This window comes from Uloborus diversus, chromosome 6 (genome assembly GCF_026930045.1).
Source record: "Uloborus diversus isolate 005 chromosome 6, Udiv.v.3.1, whole genome shotgun sequence".
Classification (NCBI taxonomy): Eukaryota; Metazoa; Arthropoda; class Arachnida; order Araneae; family Uloboridae; genus Uloborus; species Uloborus diversus.
The window spans coordinates 72,055,051-72,069,568 of NC_072736.1; the positions used below are offsets into that span (position 1 = coordinate 72,055,051).

Genomic DNA, 14,518 nt, shown 5'->3' on the forward strand with positions numbered 1-14,518 from the left:
ATGCTTGAAAACGCACGGCCGGGGAATACGGAGCAAAATAATTTTTTGCAGAGTTTCACTATTTTTGTGGAGTAACTCCACAAAATGCGGAGCAGTTGGCAACCCTTCTAATGTCAGTTATTTAAAAAAACTATGTTAAATGTTGTAAAAAAGTTACTTTAACATTCAAAGTTTTTGTCTTTATTGGATGCAGATTGAAAAATTATTCAAAATGCGTGGATAAATTATATAACTGTCTTTATGTACAATTTAGCCTTTTTTACATTCCTAATAACTTCATGAAAGATATGTCTTAGTTTTTATGGTGTTTTTTCTCTGGTAAAATAGTATTTTCGAAGGGTTTTTTTTTTCTTTTTTACTCAGCAGACAAATTTTTATTGACTTAGTTCAAATAATTTTTTTTTGGCAATCAAAAATTTAAATTTGTTTAAATGCAAAATGATGAAAAAAAAAAGTTTTTAATTTTTTCCGCCTTGTTCCACCATTTCAAAAAAACTCGAAAAAATTCCTAGAGGAGTGTAAAAGACATTTTTTAACAAAATTTTGGCAGTCACCATTTTCAGAAAGGCATTGAAAAAAAATATTTAAATTTTATTGCCATCGCCAAAAATTGGCTTTAAGTTCAAAAATGATGACTATAATAATTTTTCATGCATTTTATTCCTAAGAATTAGGAAAAAAATTACCACTCATTAATTTTGAATTTTACTATGAAAAAAATTAAAATCCAAAAAACAGGTTTTTTTTTTTTTTGATAAACTTGAAAGTTGATTGAGAAAAATTATTTTTTTGTGACACCAAAGTGATCCTCCAAGTGCAAGCCGAAACATCCGCATGGGCAAATTTAACATAGAAACCTGGCTACGGCCTTTACTCTGTACTTGTTTCTATTTTTATATATTCAGGTTGATAAAAATGATTTTTTTTCTGGCCTGTTTTCAAGAAATATGGTATATTTTTTTTCTCTTTCACTCTTCCTGTTTAACATTATTTATTATGTATATTTTAAAGTTTTTATGTTTTTATAGATGCAACTTTTGGCAGAAGCATTTCTTTTCCAAAAACAGGACTTTAGCTTATGACAAAAGTCATTGTTACTCCATATTTTTCACAACCATCTCAAACAAAGATCTTTGCCAGTAATCCGGAATGGACTTCTGCTAACATCACCAAATCTGGTACTAATACGATTATACTAAATAGATTTGTATCTAAGAGAGATTTTGTTGTGCTATTGTTATGTAAGCAGCAAAGTTTATATGACAATAACTTATCATCTATTCATGTTGCTACCTGAACAAATTTCATTCTTCATAGTTTTTTCATTTTTGATAAATGATATAAAAAATTAGAAGATTTCTTTTATTCTGTATTTTCGAAATCTTCTACAATTTGTACTAACCAGGAAACCATACAACAGTGTACTGATGAAATTTTTTTAAATAAATAGCAATCAGAAAAACATAGTAAAACATGTTTCTAGACTCATAAATTATTTGCACTCTTGTCCCCGTTGTTGAAATGTAAGATCTTAGAACTCTGCTCACATTTTAAGAAAGGTTGACACGTTTAGCGAGTTTGTGTGAGTAGTGGAGGAAATCTTTCACATGCTTTACAGATGGAATTTCTGCCACATGCAGACGGTGAAATTGGTTTCCTTTAATTTCTAGCCAAGTCTTAAACTTTGCTCTTTTCTTAAAATTTCGGTGCTTAAAAATCTTGATAACAGAGACACGAGGGCAATTAATTTTTGCTTCTAAAAATGTTTCAATATGCTCTTGTGATAGCTACCTTGTTCAATTTTTTTTCATGATGTTATTTCCTGGTCAATACAATTTTTTTTTTTTTTTTTTTTGATATCTTTCCCACTTTTTAAGCCTCAGAATCATCCTAATCTTTGCCAAATTTTGTTTGAATCCATTCTGGTGTATGATTCTTTAAAATAATGAACCGACTTTGATGTATGTGAAGTCGATGCTGTTGCAGGCAGGTAAACTCCAGTATCTGCTGGAATGACTTTTGCAATAGTTGAAGAAAAGCATTTTGGATTCAATGCTAACAGTTGCGAAATGTTGGAATCTTGGAATTAGATGTTTTTTTTTTTTTTTTGCTTGTTAAAAATTAAACAGTACTAATGCTATTTTCAGTATTGTTGATGATATCAAGACTTGATTACTAGGTGTAAGAACTCATAATTGTAAATAAATAAAAAGAATTATTAAGATTTAAATTGGATTTTTTGATGTTTTAGAAAGACTTACTTATAAGTAAAACCAAACCAGAAATTATTGTTATTAAAAATTACAAAACTTTAGTATTTCAAGCATTATTTCATTAAAGAAATTTTCAATAGTGTGCAGACAAACATTAAACCAATTTTAATTTCAATGCATGTGATTCAAATCAAAGCTAATATTGATGTGATAATAGTGCATTTGAAATACAAAATAATGGGGTAAATAAAGAAATTGGGTAGTGTTATATGAGACAAAAGTAAAATGTGAATTAAATATTAAAAAAAAAAAAATCATTGTTTTAAAACTAAAAGGGGACAGGGGTAGTTGATTTTGATGATAATTAAGTATTTTTAGGTCTTTTGCCTTGAAATCAGACAGGTTTCCCTTTTTATTTGCTCTGTTCCCTGTAAAAGTATGTTTACTCTTAAAATGTATAATTACGGCATCATGTACATTTTACTATTTGCTTTTTAAACTTCATTTTTTTTTTTTTTTTTTTTTGAAATAGTATATACACAGGAATCGTGCTAAGGATTTCGAATCGTTCGCCAGTAAATTCGCCAAATTTTTAAAGTGTTAGCCAAATTTCAAAAGTTTTAGTCAAAGACTAACTTTTACTCATTTTAAATGTATTTTTGTCTGCAGAAATATTTAATCAGAAAGTGAAGTATAACTTAATTTTTGACAATTTTTTGAGGATAAGGGCAAGGGTATATCCAGGAAGTTTTCCGTTTTTAGGAATTTGGTGAGAAAAAAAATGCAAATTAAGTAATTTTCCCAAATCATATGTAATTTTTCAAAGGAAAAAATGGCTAAAAACAACTTCAAGTGATATTTATCATTCTTCAATAAATTTAAGAGTAGAAATAAAAGCTTTTAACGAAGTAAAGACTGCATTCCTATCTTACACCGATGTTTCAGACATTGAACACAGAAACAAACTCGGTAGCCACGCTGCGCACTCGATATCCAATCAGCAAGAAGTGCAAGTACAGTGACGCAAAGAGAGGAGAGGCAAACGTCATCCTTCCTCCGATCCGATGGACGGTAACGCTCCGATTCGATGTGAACGCGTGTGCTCGCACCTCAATCTGCTCGGAGTGTTCCGAATTTAAAACAACTTTCAGTGATTGTTAGTCTGGGAGTTTTGTGAAAGGTTCGTTTTTAGGGGTTGAAATTTTGCGACAGGTTCGTTTTTAGGGGTCGGAATTTTGCGACGGGTCCGTTTTTAGGGGTCCAAATTTTGTGAACGGACCTAATTTTTATCTAGATTGACTGAAGGGAGATTTTTTTTCCTCTGTATATTTTAGAGAATTTTCTGTTCGGCAATAAATTTGCCAAATTCGAATTTTGTTCGCCGATTTTACGATTCTATCGTATTTGTTGCATTGGCGAGTGCTTAACGCAATCCCTGATACAGTAGGCGCTGCATAATGTTATATCTCAGAATCACAAAGTCCCGGAACACCTGTATATTAACATCTCTTAAAAAATCCGGTTATTGTAATTAGTCAGGGGCAGCAAATAGGGGGAGTGAGAGGGGGCAATTGCACCCACAAATTTTTCACTGAGAACAATAAAAAAAATGGCTAAATTCAATTTAGAAATTATTTGCTTGCATTTTAAGAACAGAAAAAACAGATGGCGAATAATTGTTATCCTTAACTAAAGAAGTAATCTCGTCATATGGGTTAAATATTTCAAAATTGTGTACTCCATGCTATGATGGTGCACCTTCTATGAGAAGCCTGTACAGTGTTTAGACTGCGCAATTGTTACGCGTAAACTCCATGTTATTTTACATAAAATTTTATGCTCATATTATAACTTAATGTTTAGCTAATAAGTGTTCATTGATTCCTTGTACTAGAAGCATATTTTAGCAACTCGATTTAGCAACATTATATGCTTTCTTAGAAACTCTTTGTTAAGATATGCTCTTTATGAAAAACATCTCACATCAAAAAATATTTTCACATCAACAAATATATCATGAGGCTCTTTACTTGAGAATCTCTGAGTGACACACGATGGTATTCAAAAGTTAAATCTATAAAAGCAGCCTGGAAAAATGACTGAAAAGCGGCCTTTTCAATGATAGAAAATCTGATGTCATTTTAATATGTATGACTTTGTTTTACTTTTTGTTTACTTTATTTATACTTTATTTGCGGAGCGTTTTTTGAACAATGCTACACTCAATCATAAAAATTTCAATCTGCAAACCTTAATTCTTGGATTGATTTTTGAAACTCTTAGTAATTTTCACACTAATGCATGCTTGAGCCCTTGCACAAAGTGTAAAACTTTGTGACAGAACTTTCCAACACAGTTTTTACTGTGTGCCAATGTAGGAGAGGTAACAAAACCACATGAAGTTTTAGTCAGATTATTAAATCACTATTTTGAATAAAATGATCAATTCAGTTTCTCAGGAAATTGAGACAGGATTTGATGAGATACTAGCTGCGTGCCCGGCGTTGCACGGGCTACATAAAAAGGGAAAGAGATGTCCAATTGATGTTTTTGAATTACTCTGACATCAGTTTCTAAAGCGCTAAGGAGTAAATAAATACGCGTAATGCAAGGTTTGCAAAACACCAGTAGAGCATATTTTTGGCAAAAATCTCTTTAAAGTTAATCATAGTTATCAATAATGCAAGTTATGCCTATTTTCAATTAGCACAAAAGATAAAAATACATGCATTATCAATTATAATCTGTGCTCACTTTAAACTGAATTAAATCTGATAGACTATATCTGAAACATTTGTATGTACAATTATGATCAGCTTTTTGCATAAAATGACACATACTTTTTGGTTGCTTACGTGAAACTAAAGCACCAAGACTTAATAAATACCAATTAGCATTAATTTAATACCAAGTCATCAGATTCGAATTAAGCTTTAGTTAAAATCCTTAAAAACAATATTTTTGTTCAACTCTGTTTCACTTAAAGAAATTCAAACAATCTTAATTTAACATGTTCTTTTAACGATACAAACTGTATTTCAAAAATAGAAACAGGAAGGAAAAAGAGAGTTATTACAGTTCGAAAACTCACCCATGTGACGGGAAAAAGTCCAACAAAATAAACATAATTAGTCGCACATCCTAAATGTACCAAAATATGAGGTCGGTGAATAATAAACTTACACTACAATCAATAAACATAGCTAAAGAAACAACTTTCATATGCTGAAGAGAGTTAAGAACGTTGAATGTAAAAAATAAAAAAAGGACAGACGATAAAATAAAGGCTATGTCCAAATAGGGCAACCAATTTTAAACTAATTTAAAATGAAATTCTAGATGGAAATGTTGTTTTAAGATTTGGACAGCAGCCAAAAAATCTCTTTTAAAACAATTATTAGAATTTTACTTGCTCGTGCATATGCAAAATGGCAACAGGAAAGAAATAAAAATTCCTGAATAACGTTTTGTTAATTAACGTTTTAACTAATATCTCTGCTAATTAAAGTCGCACAATTACGAGATTGGTCCTATTGTTTTCTTTGGAAAATTTCGAATAGATCGGTATCTGGTTTGACTCCTGATTCGCAGTGGTTCTAGAGAAGATAGATCTTCAGACAGACGGACACAAACAAATTTCAATATTATAGTGGATATTTATCATGGATCTGTTCAATATTATGTAGATCCGTTATAGAAAGCGAAAAAGAAAATATTACACTTATAAGTAAAATGTAAAGCACAAGGGAAGAGGAATTGTTTTGTGAATTGAGACTATACTTTTTAATGACGCTAAATAAATACTAGCCCAATTTAAATAGTTTTCTTGGTTACTTTAAAGAGCGGAATTTGAAGGAAATGTGTTTTTTAATATAACTTTCTTGTTTCATTGTTTTTTGACTATTTCAATCAGGTCAGTCATTTTATAGTAGATAACTTTTGTGTTTCAACTTTAATATTGTTCTTAACATTAAAACCATTTTATTATCACTTCTTGTTTACCAATATGTATTTTATACCGTACTGAGGAAATTCATGTTTAAAAAACTCGACCCCCCAAACAAAATGCTGAAATGCCGCCCCTGTAATTAGTGTCTTCGTTTATTGTTATCACTTTTTCATAAACTTTTAAATTTTCCCCCGCTATGTACCTCAATCAAAAAAAAAAAAAAAAGACAAATCCTGACAAGATTAACTTTTTGTGTAGTATTTTGAGGTTTTCAATAGTAATGCAAACATTTTCTAGGAATGAAACAAGAAGTTTGTTCTCAGTGACCACAGATTCTCCCTAAGATGCCTTTCGTTTGCACATAAAAAAATTTAGTTTTTGGACATATTGCAGGCATGGATGTAGGAACTCCATTGTTGCAGGTAGTGGTCTTCTCCCTCTTTGAGAGAATTAATGTAGCTTCCGGGAAAACAAGATTCCTTCTTATTAGTAAAGCAGAGACATTTTCCTTCTGTCCAGTTACCTTAAAAACTTCACTGTAAATGGTCAAACATTTAGTCCAAGATGAAAAAACGCAATAATCTTTCAAAGAAAAGATTTACATTTTTAAACGCTTTGAAATGCTGCAGGACAGCTAAAAAAAAAAAAAAAAATGAATTACTTTGTAAGCTGCCAAAGAATTGTGACAAGATTGAAAACAAAGCAAAGCTAAATGAATTTAAACAACAAGCAAAACCATGCTGGATAAGATAGAAAAGCTGAATCTGTTCTGAAACTGTGGTTTACGAATGGCTGGGAAAATGGTCATATTTTATTTCACCTATTACTATGTGATTAAAAATTGCATAATTTAGCTTTAACTGTTTATGATTCAGATATTTTCATTCTGTTAATTTAGTTATTTATAATTTGAAACTGCGTTCAGTTGAGTCATTGTGATTTTAATTTGAGGTTTTAAAAATAAATGTTCCTTAATTAGAAAAAAAGTCATTATTTTGTGTCTCCTGGGTTCTTTTTGGTTATTGTTATCACTCACTTATTGTTATCAAATTGTATTTGTCCCAAAGTGGTCACATTAAGTGGCGCCTACTGTACTTTTTTTTGGTTAAATTTATATGTGCATGTTTTTTTTTTTTTTTTTTTTTTTACAAGAAGTGTGGTTCAAGTAATATTTTTTCAGTTTCCCTTTTTCAATTTGTACAAATAGAGCGGTCCAAAAATCCCTATAATTTCCCCCCACATTATCTTAGTTATTGTTAAATTGGCTTGCCATACAGTTACCTTGGAGTTTTAAGGGTCATAAACATTGGTATGAACACCATCAAATGTCATAACATTGCTCGTAATTCCTGTGCTGTGTGATAATATCAAGCCTTTGTTACTTGTTGCTTTAAGAAGCCCTAGAGAGCATTGTCTGGTGTCATCTGATCTAGACTTCTTGGAAGCTTGGAAAAAGGGGCTTGTGAAGATGCTGAACCTCTTGCAATCTAATGGTCAGGAAAGTTATTATATGTAGGTACAATCAAAGCTGTGAAATTTACCACCTTTTTCAGGTTTAGAATTTGTCCTATATCATATAAATCAACCTCTATAAATGGACCGCCTCTTTGACCACTGAAGTAGTCCACCACAAGTGGTCAAGTTTCACTGTATGAGTAAGTAGTTTATACTTGGAAAAAGTTGTAGCGGAGTTTTTAGTAAATAGAGCCTCCCCCATGCTGTAAGAATAAGAGCTTAAGAAACTATTCTGAAGAAGAAAAAAAAATGTCTTTGAACCTAAAAAAACTTTTAGAAAAATGCAACAGCATTTTATCCAGCACAGCAGGAAAAAATTCATTTGCGTAACATATGAAGAAATACATTGCACCTACACTATAGATCCTTTAATTCAAATTATAGAAAATTAATAGTCAGTTAATCCATTAAAAATATGATATCTCATCAATGAGAAATTCAGTAAGAGCCATTTCTTGTATTGCTTCAAGCTAGTGCAGACACTACATACAGGACAACACGAAAAGAAAAAAAAAAGAGATTTCTCAAACTCAATTCATTTGATACCAACATACCCCATGCAACAAAAGCTACACTCACCTAAAAAATTCTCATGCAGAACAACCACTACTGTTGCCAAAACACAAAAACCACGAAAAACTCATACAATGAAAATAGGAACTTCGAATTTCGACTCAAACCAGTTCCGTTGAGCAAGTCGGCCAAATGCCGTCTCATAGCTCTTTTGATGCGATGTTTACAAACAAGTATGTCGTTTCTGCATGGGGAAAAATGAATTTTAATGGAAAATAATATACATTCGTTATCATTTCTTTCCTTGTGAGAAAGATTGACTAAGGAAGTAGCATTATTCGGGTAATTGAGCATATGAATCACAAAGTGCGCTGGTGTTCCATCGTGTTGTAAAGTAACTTCAATACCATTTGTTGCCGACATGTATCAAATTTTAAAAAAAAATTCTTTCACAAATCAAAAAATAAAAACCAGAATAAAAAGAGTATGCTCACTTCCGGACCACCTTGTATGTAGCCATGTAGGTATTGCCCTCATTTTACATTTTTCTTCTTTAAGCCTGCTGATTAATGTAGTGCTTTTAGAATGCATGATTGTGCTCCTTTAAAAAAAAGGTTGATAAAGTTGCTATAAAAATTATAAAGCCGTGACTAACTTTAAAAGTGTCCTCTGGCCACTGACTAAACATTTAACTTTTAAGATTAAGTGAAATATAAAATCGCATTAGATAAGAAGGATGTAAAAAAAAGGCTGTTCTGTTTTTTAAAAAATGGCAAAACTAGTGAAATTTAGTATTTTCAGAAGTATTTCTGAGGTTTAAGGTTTTTTTTTTTTTTTTGAATCAGTGATTTAAAAATCAATCAAATAAAAATAATAAAAACAAGGAATCAATTGATTAAAATCGCAATTAAAGTCACCGATTGAAATCATTGCTAGCCTGCTTGATTATAATATATTTTTGTGAGTTGTATGGATAAAGAACAAACCTTTGCAAAATTATACTTGTTCTGAAATATAATAGCTTTCTTAAAAAATATTAATTTTTTCATCTCTAGATTTATTCAAGAAAAGATCTTGAGTAGCAAAACAAGTTATTTTACATTCTAAGATGCCTAGAATTCCTATTGATACATTAAAACAAATTCAGGTAAATTGAATCTTCTTTTCATAAATTTAATATGGGCTTATTTAATTTTCAGCTTTATTGATGTGTTTTTTTTTTTTTTGAAAACCATTTAATTTTTTTTTTTTTTTTAGTGAAGCACTTTATGTGCTGTCCTAGAAATTTTGTTGTGTAAAATGATATAAATTTGAAATAATATGAAAGAAAATTTAATGTTTTTTTTTTTTTGTGTCGTATCGAATGTTACATTATTTACTGTTCCTTTTTATTTTCTAATAAAATGCTTAAAAATAGGGTTTTAATTCAAAATGTTGTAGTGGTGAAAAAGAAGAGGTCGCCAATCTAACTTTTTTCTCAAGTATTAAAAACTTAATTTTGGATTTGAAATTATACTTATGTTACTGAGAATAATCTTACTAAGATTTGAACGAATTCAGGGCCTGATTACTGCACAGACCGCCTGGATCTGGCGGGAAATGTCGGGGCCTCATCTTCCTGATGGGCTCCAAAATTTTTAAAAACATATTCATAACATTAAACAATTATGTCTTTTTTGTGAAAACAGTACGCTTTAATAATTTAGTAATTGAAAACAAACCTCTTTTGAATACTTTAATAGTATTTCTCTTATTTGGTTGGTTTCATGTGATTAAGCTTAATTTCTTGAGAATGTCATACAAAATTAAGTACAATTACCAGTACAGTCGGACCTCCATTTATCAAAGTAGCAAAATGCCGTAAAAAAATTCGATATATAGAAATTTCGATACATAGAAACAATTCTATTTTACCCTAAAAATCTCCTAAAACATTAAAATTAAAGCTAATTTTCGGGTATGAAACCAAAATTTGAATTAAAATAAGCATCGGATTAAATGAAAGTTAATAATTAAAAAAATAACAGAAATTACATTTTTTTGCCTTCATACATCTTCATTCTTTGGCAATCAGCTTGATCCGCAACATTAGGAGATTTTTGTTTTGACAATGTAATCAAGAAAAAAGTAAAAAATCAATCTACTTAACTTTAATGATTTTTACCTAAGCTAAAAAGAGTAGGAATGATAATCAACAGATAAAAGGGAAACCAGAGGCGGCGAGTGAAGCTTATAAGTGCGGGGGCAAATTTTTTTTAGGAAGTTGAATATTTTAGCCTATCTTGAGTGACTGGCAGAAGGGAGGAGAGGAGGGCTCCTGATGTTTTCTCGCGTAAATGATTTGGAATTGAAGTTTTAAAAACTCTGTTTTAGTAGAGTTTTGTCAACGTTTGGGGAATAGAGGGGAGTTTCTAGGGATGTCCCCGTAAAGTTTTTTTTTAAAATGAAGTCTAATTAAGAATAATAATAATAAAAACGAAGAAGTTTGAACTATCTTTGGTAATGTAAGAGTGAGGAAAAAATCTTAAAATGATATGGTAAAGATGCAAATTAAAGAGCTCTTTAGCAAACGTAAAGCAAGGGGTTCGGGGTTCTCTCAGAGAAATTTTGCAATATTTAAAACATTTTTTAAACGTCTCTTAAAACATTATTTCAGACTTCTCTTTTATTGGCTTAAGAAGGAACAAAAGGGTTAAGGATCTCTCAGTATTTTTTTTTCTTTTGAACTGATGAAATCCTAAGAACTCAATCTTGAATCCTTTGGAGACTTCCAAAAAAGATCTCCAAATTTTTTTTCCCCAAACAGGAATCTTGAAAACTCAGTTTTACGCTATCTAGGAGGATTCTCTTCCTTAATTTTTTTCCTCTAACAGGCAAATTTAGGTCATCTTTAAATTTAAAAGAAGAAGGGAGTGCACTCCAGGATTTTCTCCCACAAATTTTTCAAAATTGAGATTTTAAAACTAAAATTTTAAACAATATTTGTTGATGTTAATATTCGAGTAATCTCACCTAGAGTGTTTTGAAATTGAAATCTTAACGATTTGGCAATCTTTGATGATGAAAAAAGTGCGGTAGCAGTCACCTCGTCTTGCCCCCCTCCCCCTGAATCACCGCCACTGCTTGAAACTGATTTTACAGTGTTACTGGTTACAACCAGGGCTGTGGAGTCGGAGTCAGACAGATTTTGGGGTAAAGAAGTCGGGTTTTTTTTATTTCTTTAATTTTCACTGGCACTCCTTGCATTTTTTAAAAACTGACTACCTATTAATTTGATTACATCTTACTAATAAGAAAATGCTTATCATTGTGGCAACCAGCTGGCTTGATTGTTTATCGAGCTTTCTGTAACAGCTACTTATGCCGTCTCCTAGTTTGCTTATTTTTTAACTTGATTTAAATGATAGCAACTGTCAGCAGGCAGTTTTGTTGCCTAACATTTCCTAAGTAGTCACATTTAAATAATAATAATAATATATTTTTTGACCTCTATCTCAGTTATAAAATAGTAAAAGGAATGTATGAATTGCTTGAGCAAGTCGAGAAACTTCTGACGGTGCTTGGTAAATTCAAATAAGTGTTGGCTTGACCCGAACACGCAAATCCAAAAGATCCAATAAAATTTAAAAAAAATGTACCTGGCCTCTCCCCGCAATATAGTGCAATATTTTTGTTGGAAATTTTTGAGATTAAATTAAAGATTTTGGGGGATATTATTGGGGATTTTTTTCAAAATTAAAGTATCTTAATTTTTATTAACTCTGAGATTAAGTTGAGGTGGTACCCACCAGATGGGTGTCACCCGGGAGGGGGGAGGACCACAATCTGTCAAGAACAGTTTTTTTTTGACCAAACAAAAAAAACCCCCCTCAAGTTACTGCTTTCAAAAATTGAAAACACAGGATTTGATCAACATCTGTTAATTAAACATTAAAGGAAAGCAAATTAATCCTGTTCATTTTTTTTAATGGGATTTTTAAGTAATCTCACTTTAGAAATTACAACTATTCGAAAATTAGGTTGAATTTCTAGCGTTATATACATCTTAGGTTTACAACAGGGTTGGTAAAAAAAAACCGTTTTTTTGGTTTAAACCAGGTTTTTTTTCTTTTAAACCGGGTTTTTTTTGGTTGAAATACTATTTGCGAGAAAAAAAATTAATTTTCGGAAGGTAATTAAGGTTAATTACATGTAATTAACAGTTATTCAATAGTCACATTGTACCTAATTTCTTGATTAATTAAAGAGATTAGAACAAAATCTTGTAACTAAATTAAATAATTAAAACAGCTTTCTGCGGGGAAATATTGATTGAAATGTTTGACTTGATTAACATATTAGTATGCTTGTATATATAGACCCTTTGTGATACGAAATACTGGCTTCATTTTTGATTTCATCAAATGAAAGCCAGATTAGGTCTTTTTTTCTACCAGAATTACACATTCTTTTTAAAACAATATAAATAAGTAACTTTTGTAAACTGCACAGGTTAGCTAAGGCAAAGCAAATATCAAAATCCCAATTCCAATGAACAAAAGTGGGTGGGGGGGGGGACTAAGAATTATCTGCACCCAATAGTCATAAAGCAGCATAGGTGTATAGCCAATCAAAATTTTTTGAGCACACAGAATCCAAAAAAAAAAAAAAAACACCAATGGAAAGTGTAGTTTATATGTGAAGATTTATATATTTCTCAATCAATTTTTACACATACATTTGCATTTTGTTCTGGGAATTTAAAAATTTATCTTTTAATCTTCCTACATTATAATAAATATAAGGAACTATTATGTATCATAATATGAAGTATAAACTTTTTTTTTTAATTTGATTCAAAAAATATTATTTGTGTTCACCTGCAGAACAAATCCTAATTTTTAGGGTTAATCCTAATTTTTGCATTTTGTTCTGGGAATTTAAAAATTTATCTTTTAATCTTCCTACATTATAATAAATATAAGGAACTATTATGTATCATAATATGAAGTATAAACTTTTTTTTTTAATTTGATTCAAAAAATATTATTTGTGTTCACCTGCAGAACAAATCCTAATTTTTAGGTGCAAACAATTAAGTTAGACTGTTGATTACCTTACAAGTCAAAATTAAAATTCCAGGAAAGTGCAAATAAATGGGCAAAAATGTCACACCCCTTCAACAGGAGTGAGAAATATAATGGATTGCATCTACAATAAAAGATTCAATCCTTAGTAAATCTTAACTAATCATGCAAATTAAGCATAATGATGGAAGTTGACTGAAATCTGCTTTATGGCACATATATGAAATAAAAAATATATTAATATTTTTTTTCGATTAAAGCTTGTAATACATTTTGAAGAAGCAACTTTGCAATTTTAGTATTTTTCTCTGCAACTTAGCTAGGAACTTAGCATAAATGGAATTTTACATTTTCTGGGAAAATCAATGTAAGCCTGTAAAATGGATTTTTTTTGGCTTTTTTAAAAAAAAACATTTAAAAAAAAAACCGCATGGTTTTTTTAAAAAAAAACCAATTGGTTTAAACCAAACATCCCTGGTTTACAATGAAATACAACGCGAAAATTTCATAAAAAGAAATTAATATTTCAATCTCTGTTTAGGGCTTTTCCCCCCTTCCCATGAGGAAAGGGGATTCGGAAAAAATAAATAAATAAATAATAAAAAGCCAGAGTCACAGTCGGACGTTTCCAAATCCAGAAGTTGGAGCCGGAGTCGGCAATTTTTCTTCCGACTCTGCAGCCCTGGTTGCAACTAAGATTTGAAATAAACTTGAGGTAATTTGAGATCTCTCGAACAAAACAAGGTCGTATTTACACACCCCTCAACCCCAGCTTCCTTATGAGTTTCATAGCAACCTTTAGTGAACACAATTTTCTCCCCTAACTCTCATTTTTCATGAGACAAACAGTCTAAAGCAGAAAAAAAAAATCTACTAATGTTTTGAAATTTTTTTCAGTATATAGAAACAATTTTTCTATGTAATGAGCATAGAAATTGCTGGGATTTCGATATATAGAAAATTTTGATATGTGGAAGCTCGATATATGGAAATTCGACTGTATTTTTTTTGATAAATAAACTGACTAAAGATGTAAGAAAGACTCTGAAAAAAAAAAGAATTTTGCTCTCTTGGGATACTAATTAACACTCTTATATATCTCGCGGCTAGTTTGCATCTGTTACTGTACAAAGACTGGTTTTCCAAAAAGTTGTTTCTTGAAATTTAACTGGTTCAATCCACTCCTACGTCATTTCTATGGTTGAAATTTATTTTTTGCTTACTTGAACAGTTGAGTAATAGATAGGCTCATGTTGAACAAA

At 30.7% G+C, this 14,518-nt stretch overlaps 1 protein-coding gene across 1 annotated transcript in view; it reads left to right on the plus strand.

Moving 5' to 3' along the window:
• The first annotated feature begins 1,146 nt into the window (after positions 1–1,146).
• Positions 1,147–14,518, plus strand: part of LOC129224812 (sentrin-specific protease 6-like) — a 104,596-nt gene continuing 91,224 nt past the window's right edge. Inside the window, exon 1 of the mRNA XM_054859361.1 lies at positions 1,147–1,178. The gene's annotated coding sequence lies outside the window, so the exon portion shown is untranslated. The remainder of the gene's footprint in view (positions 1,179–14,518) is intronic.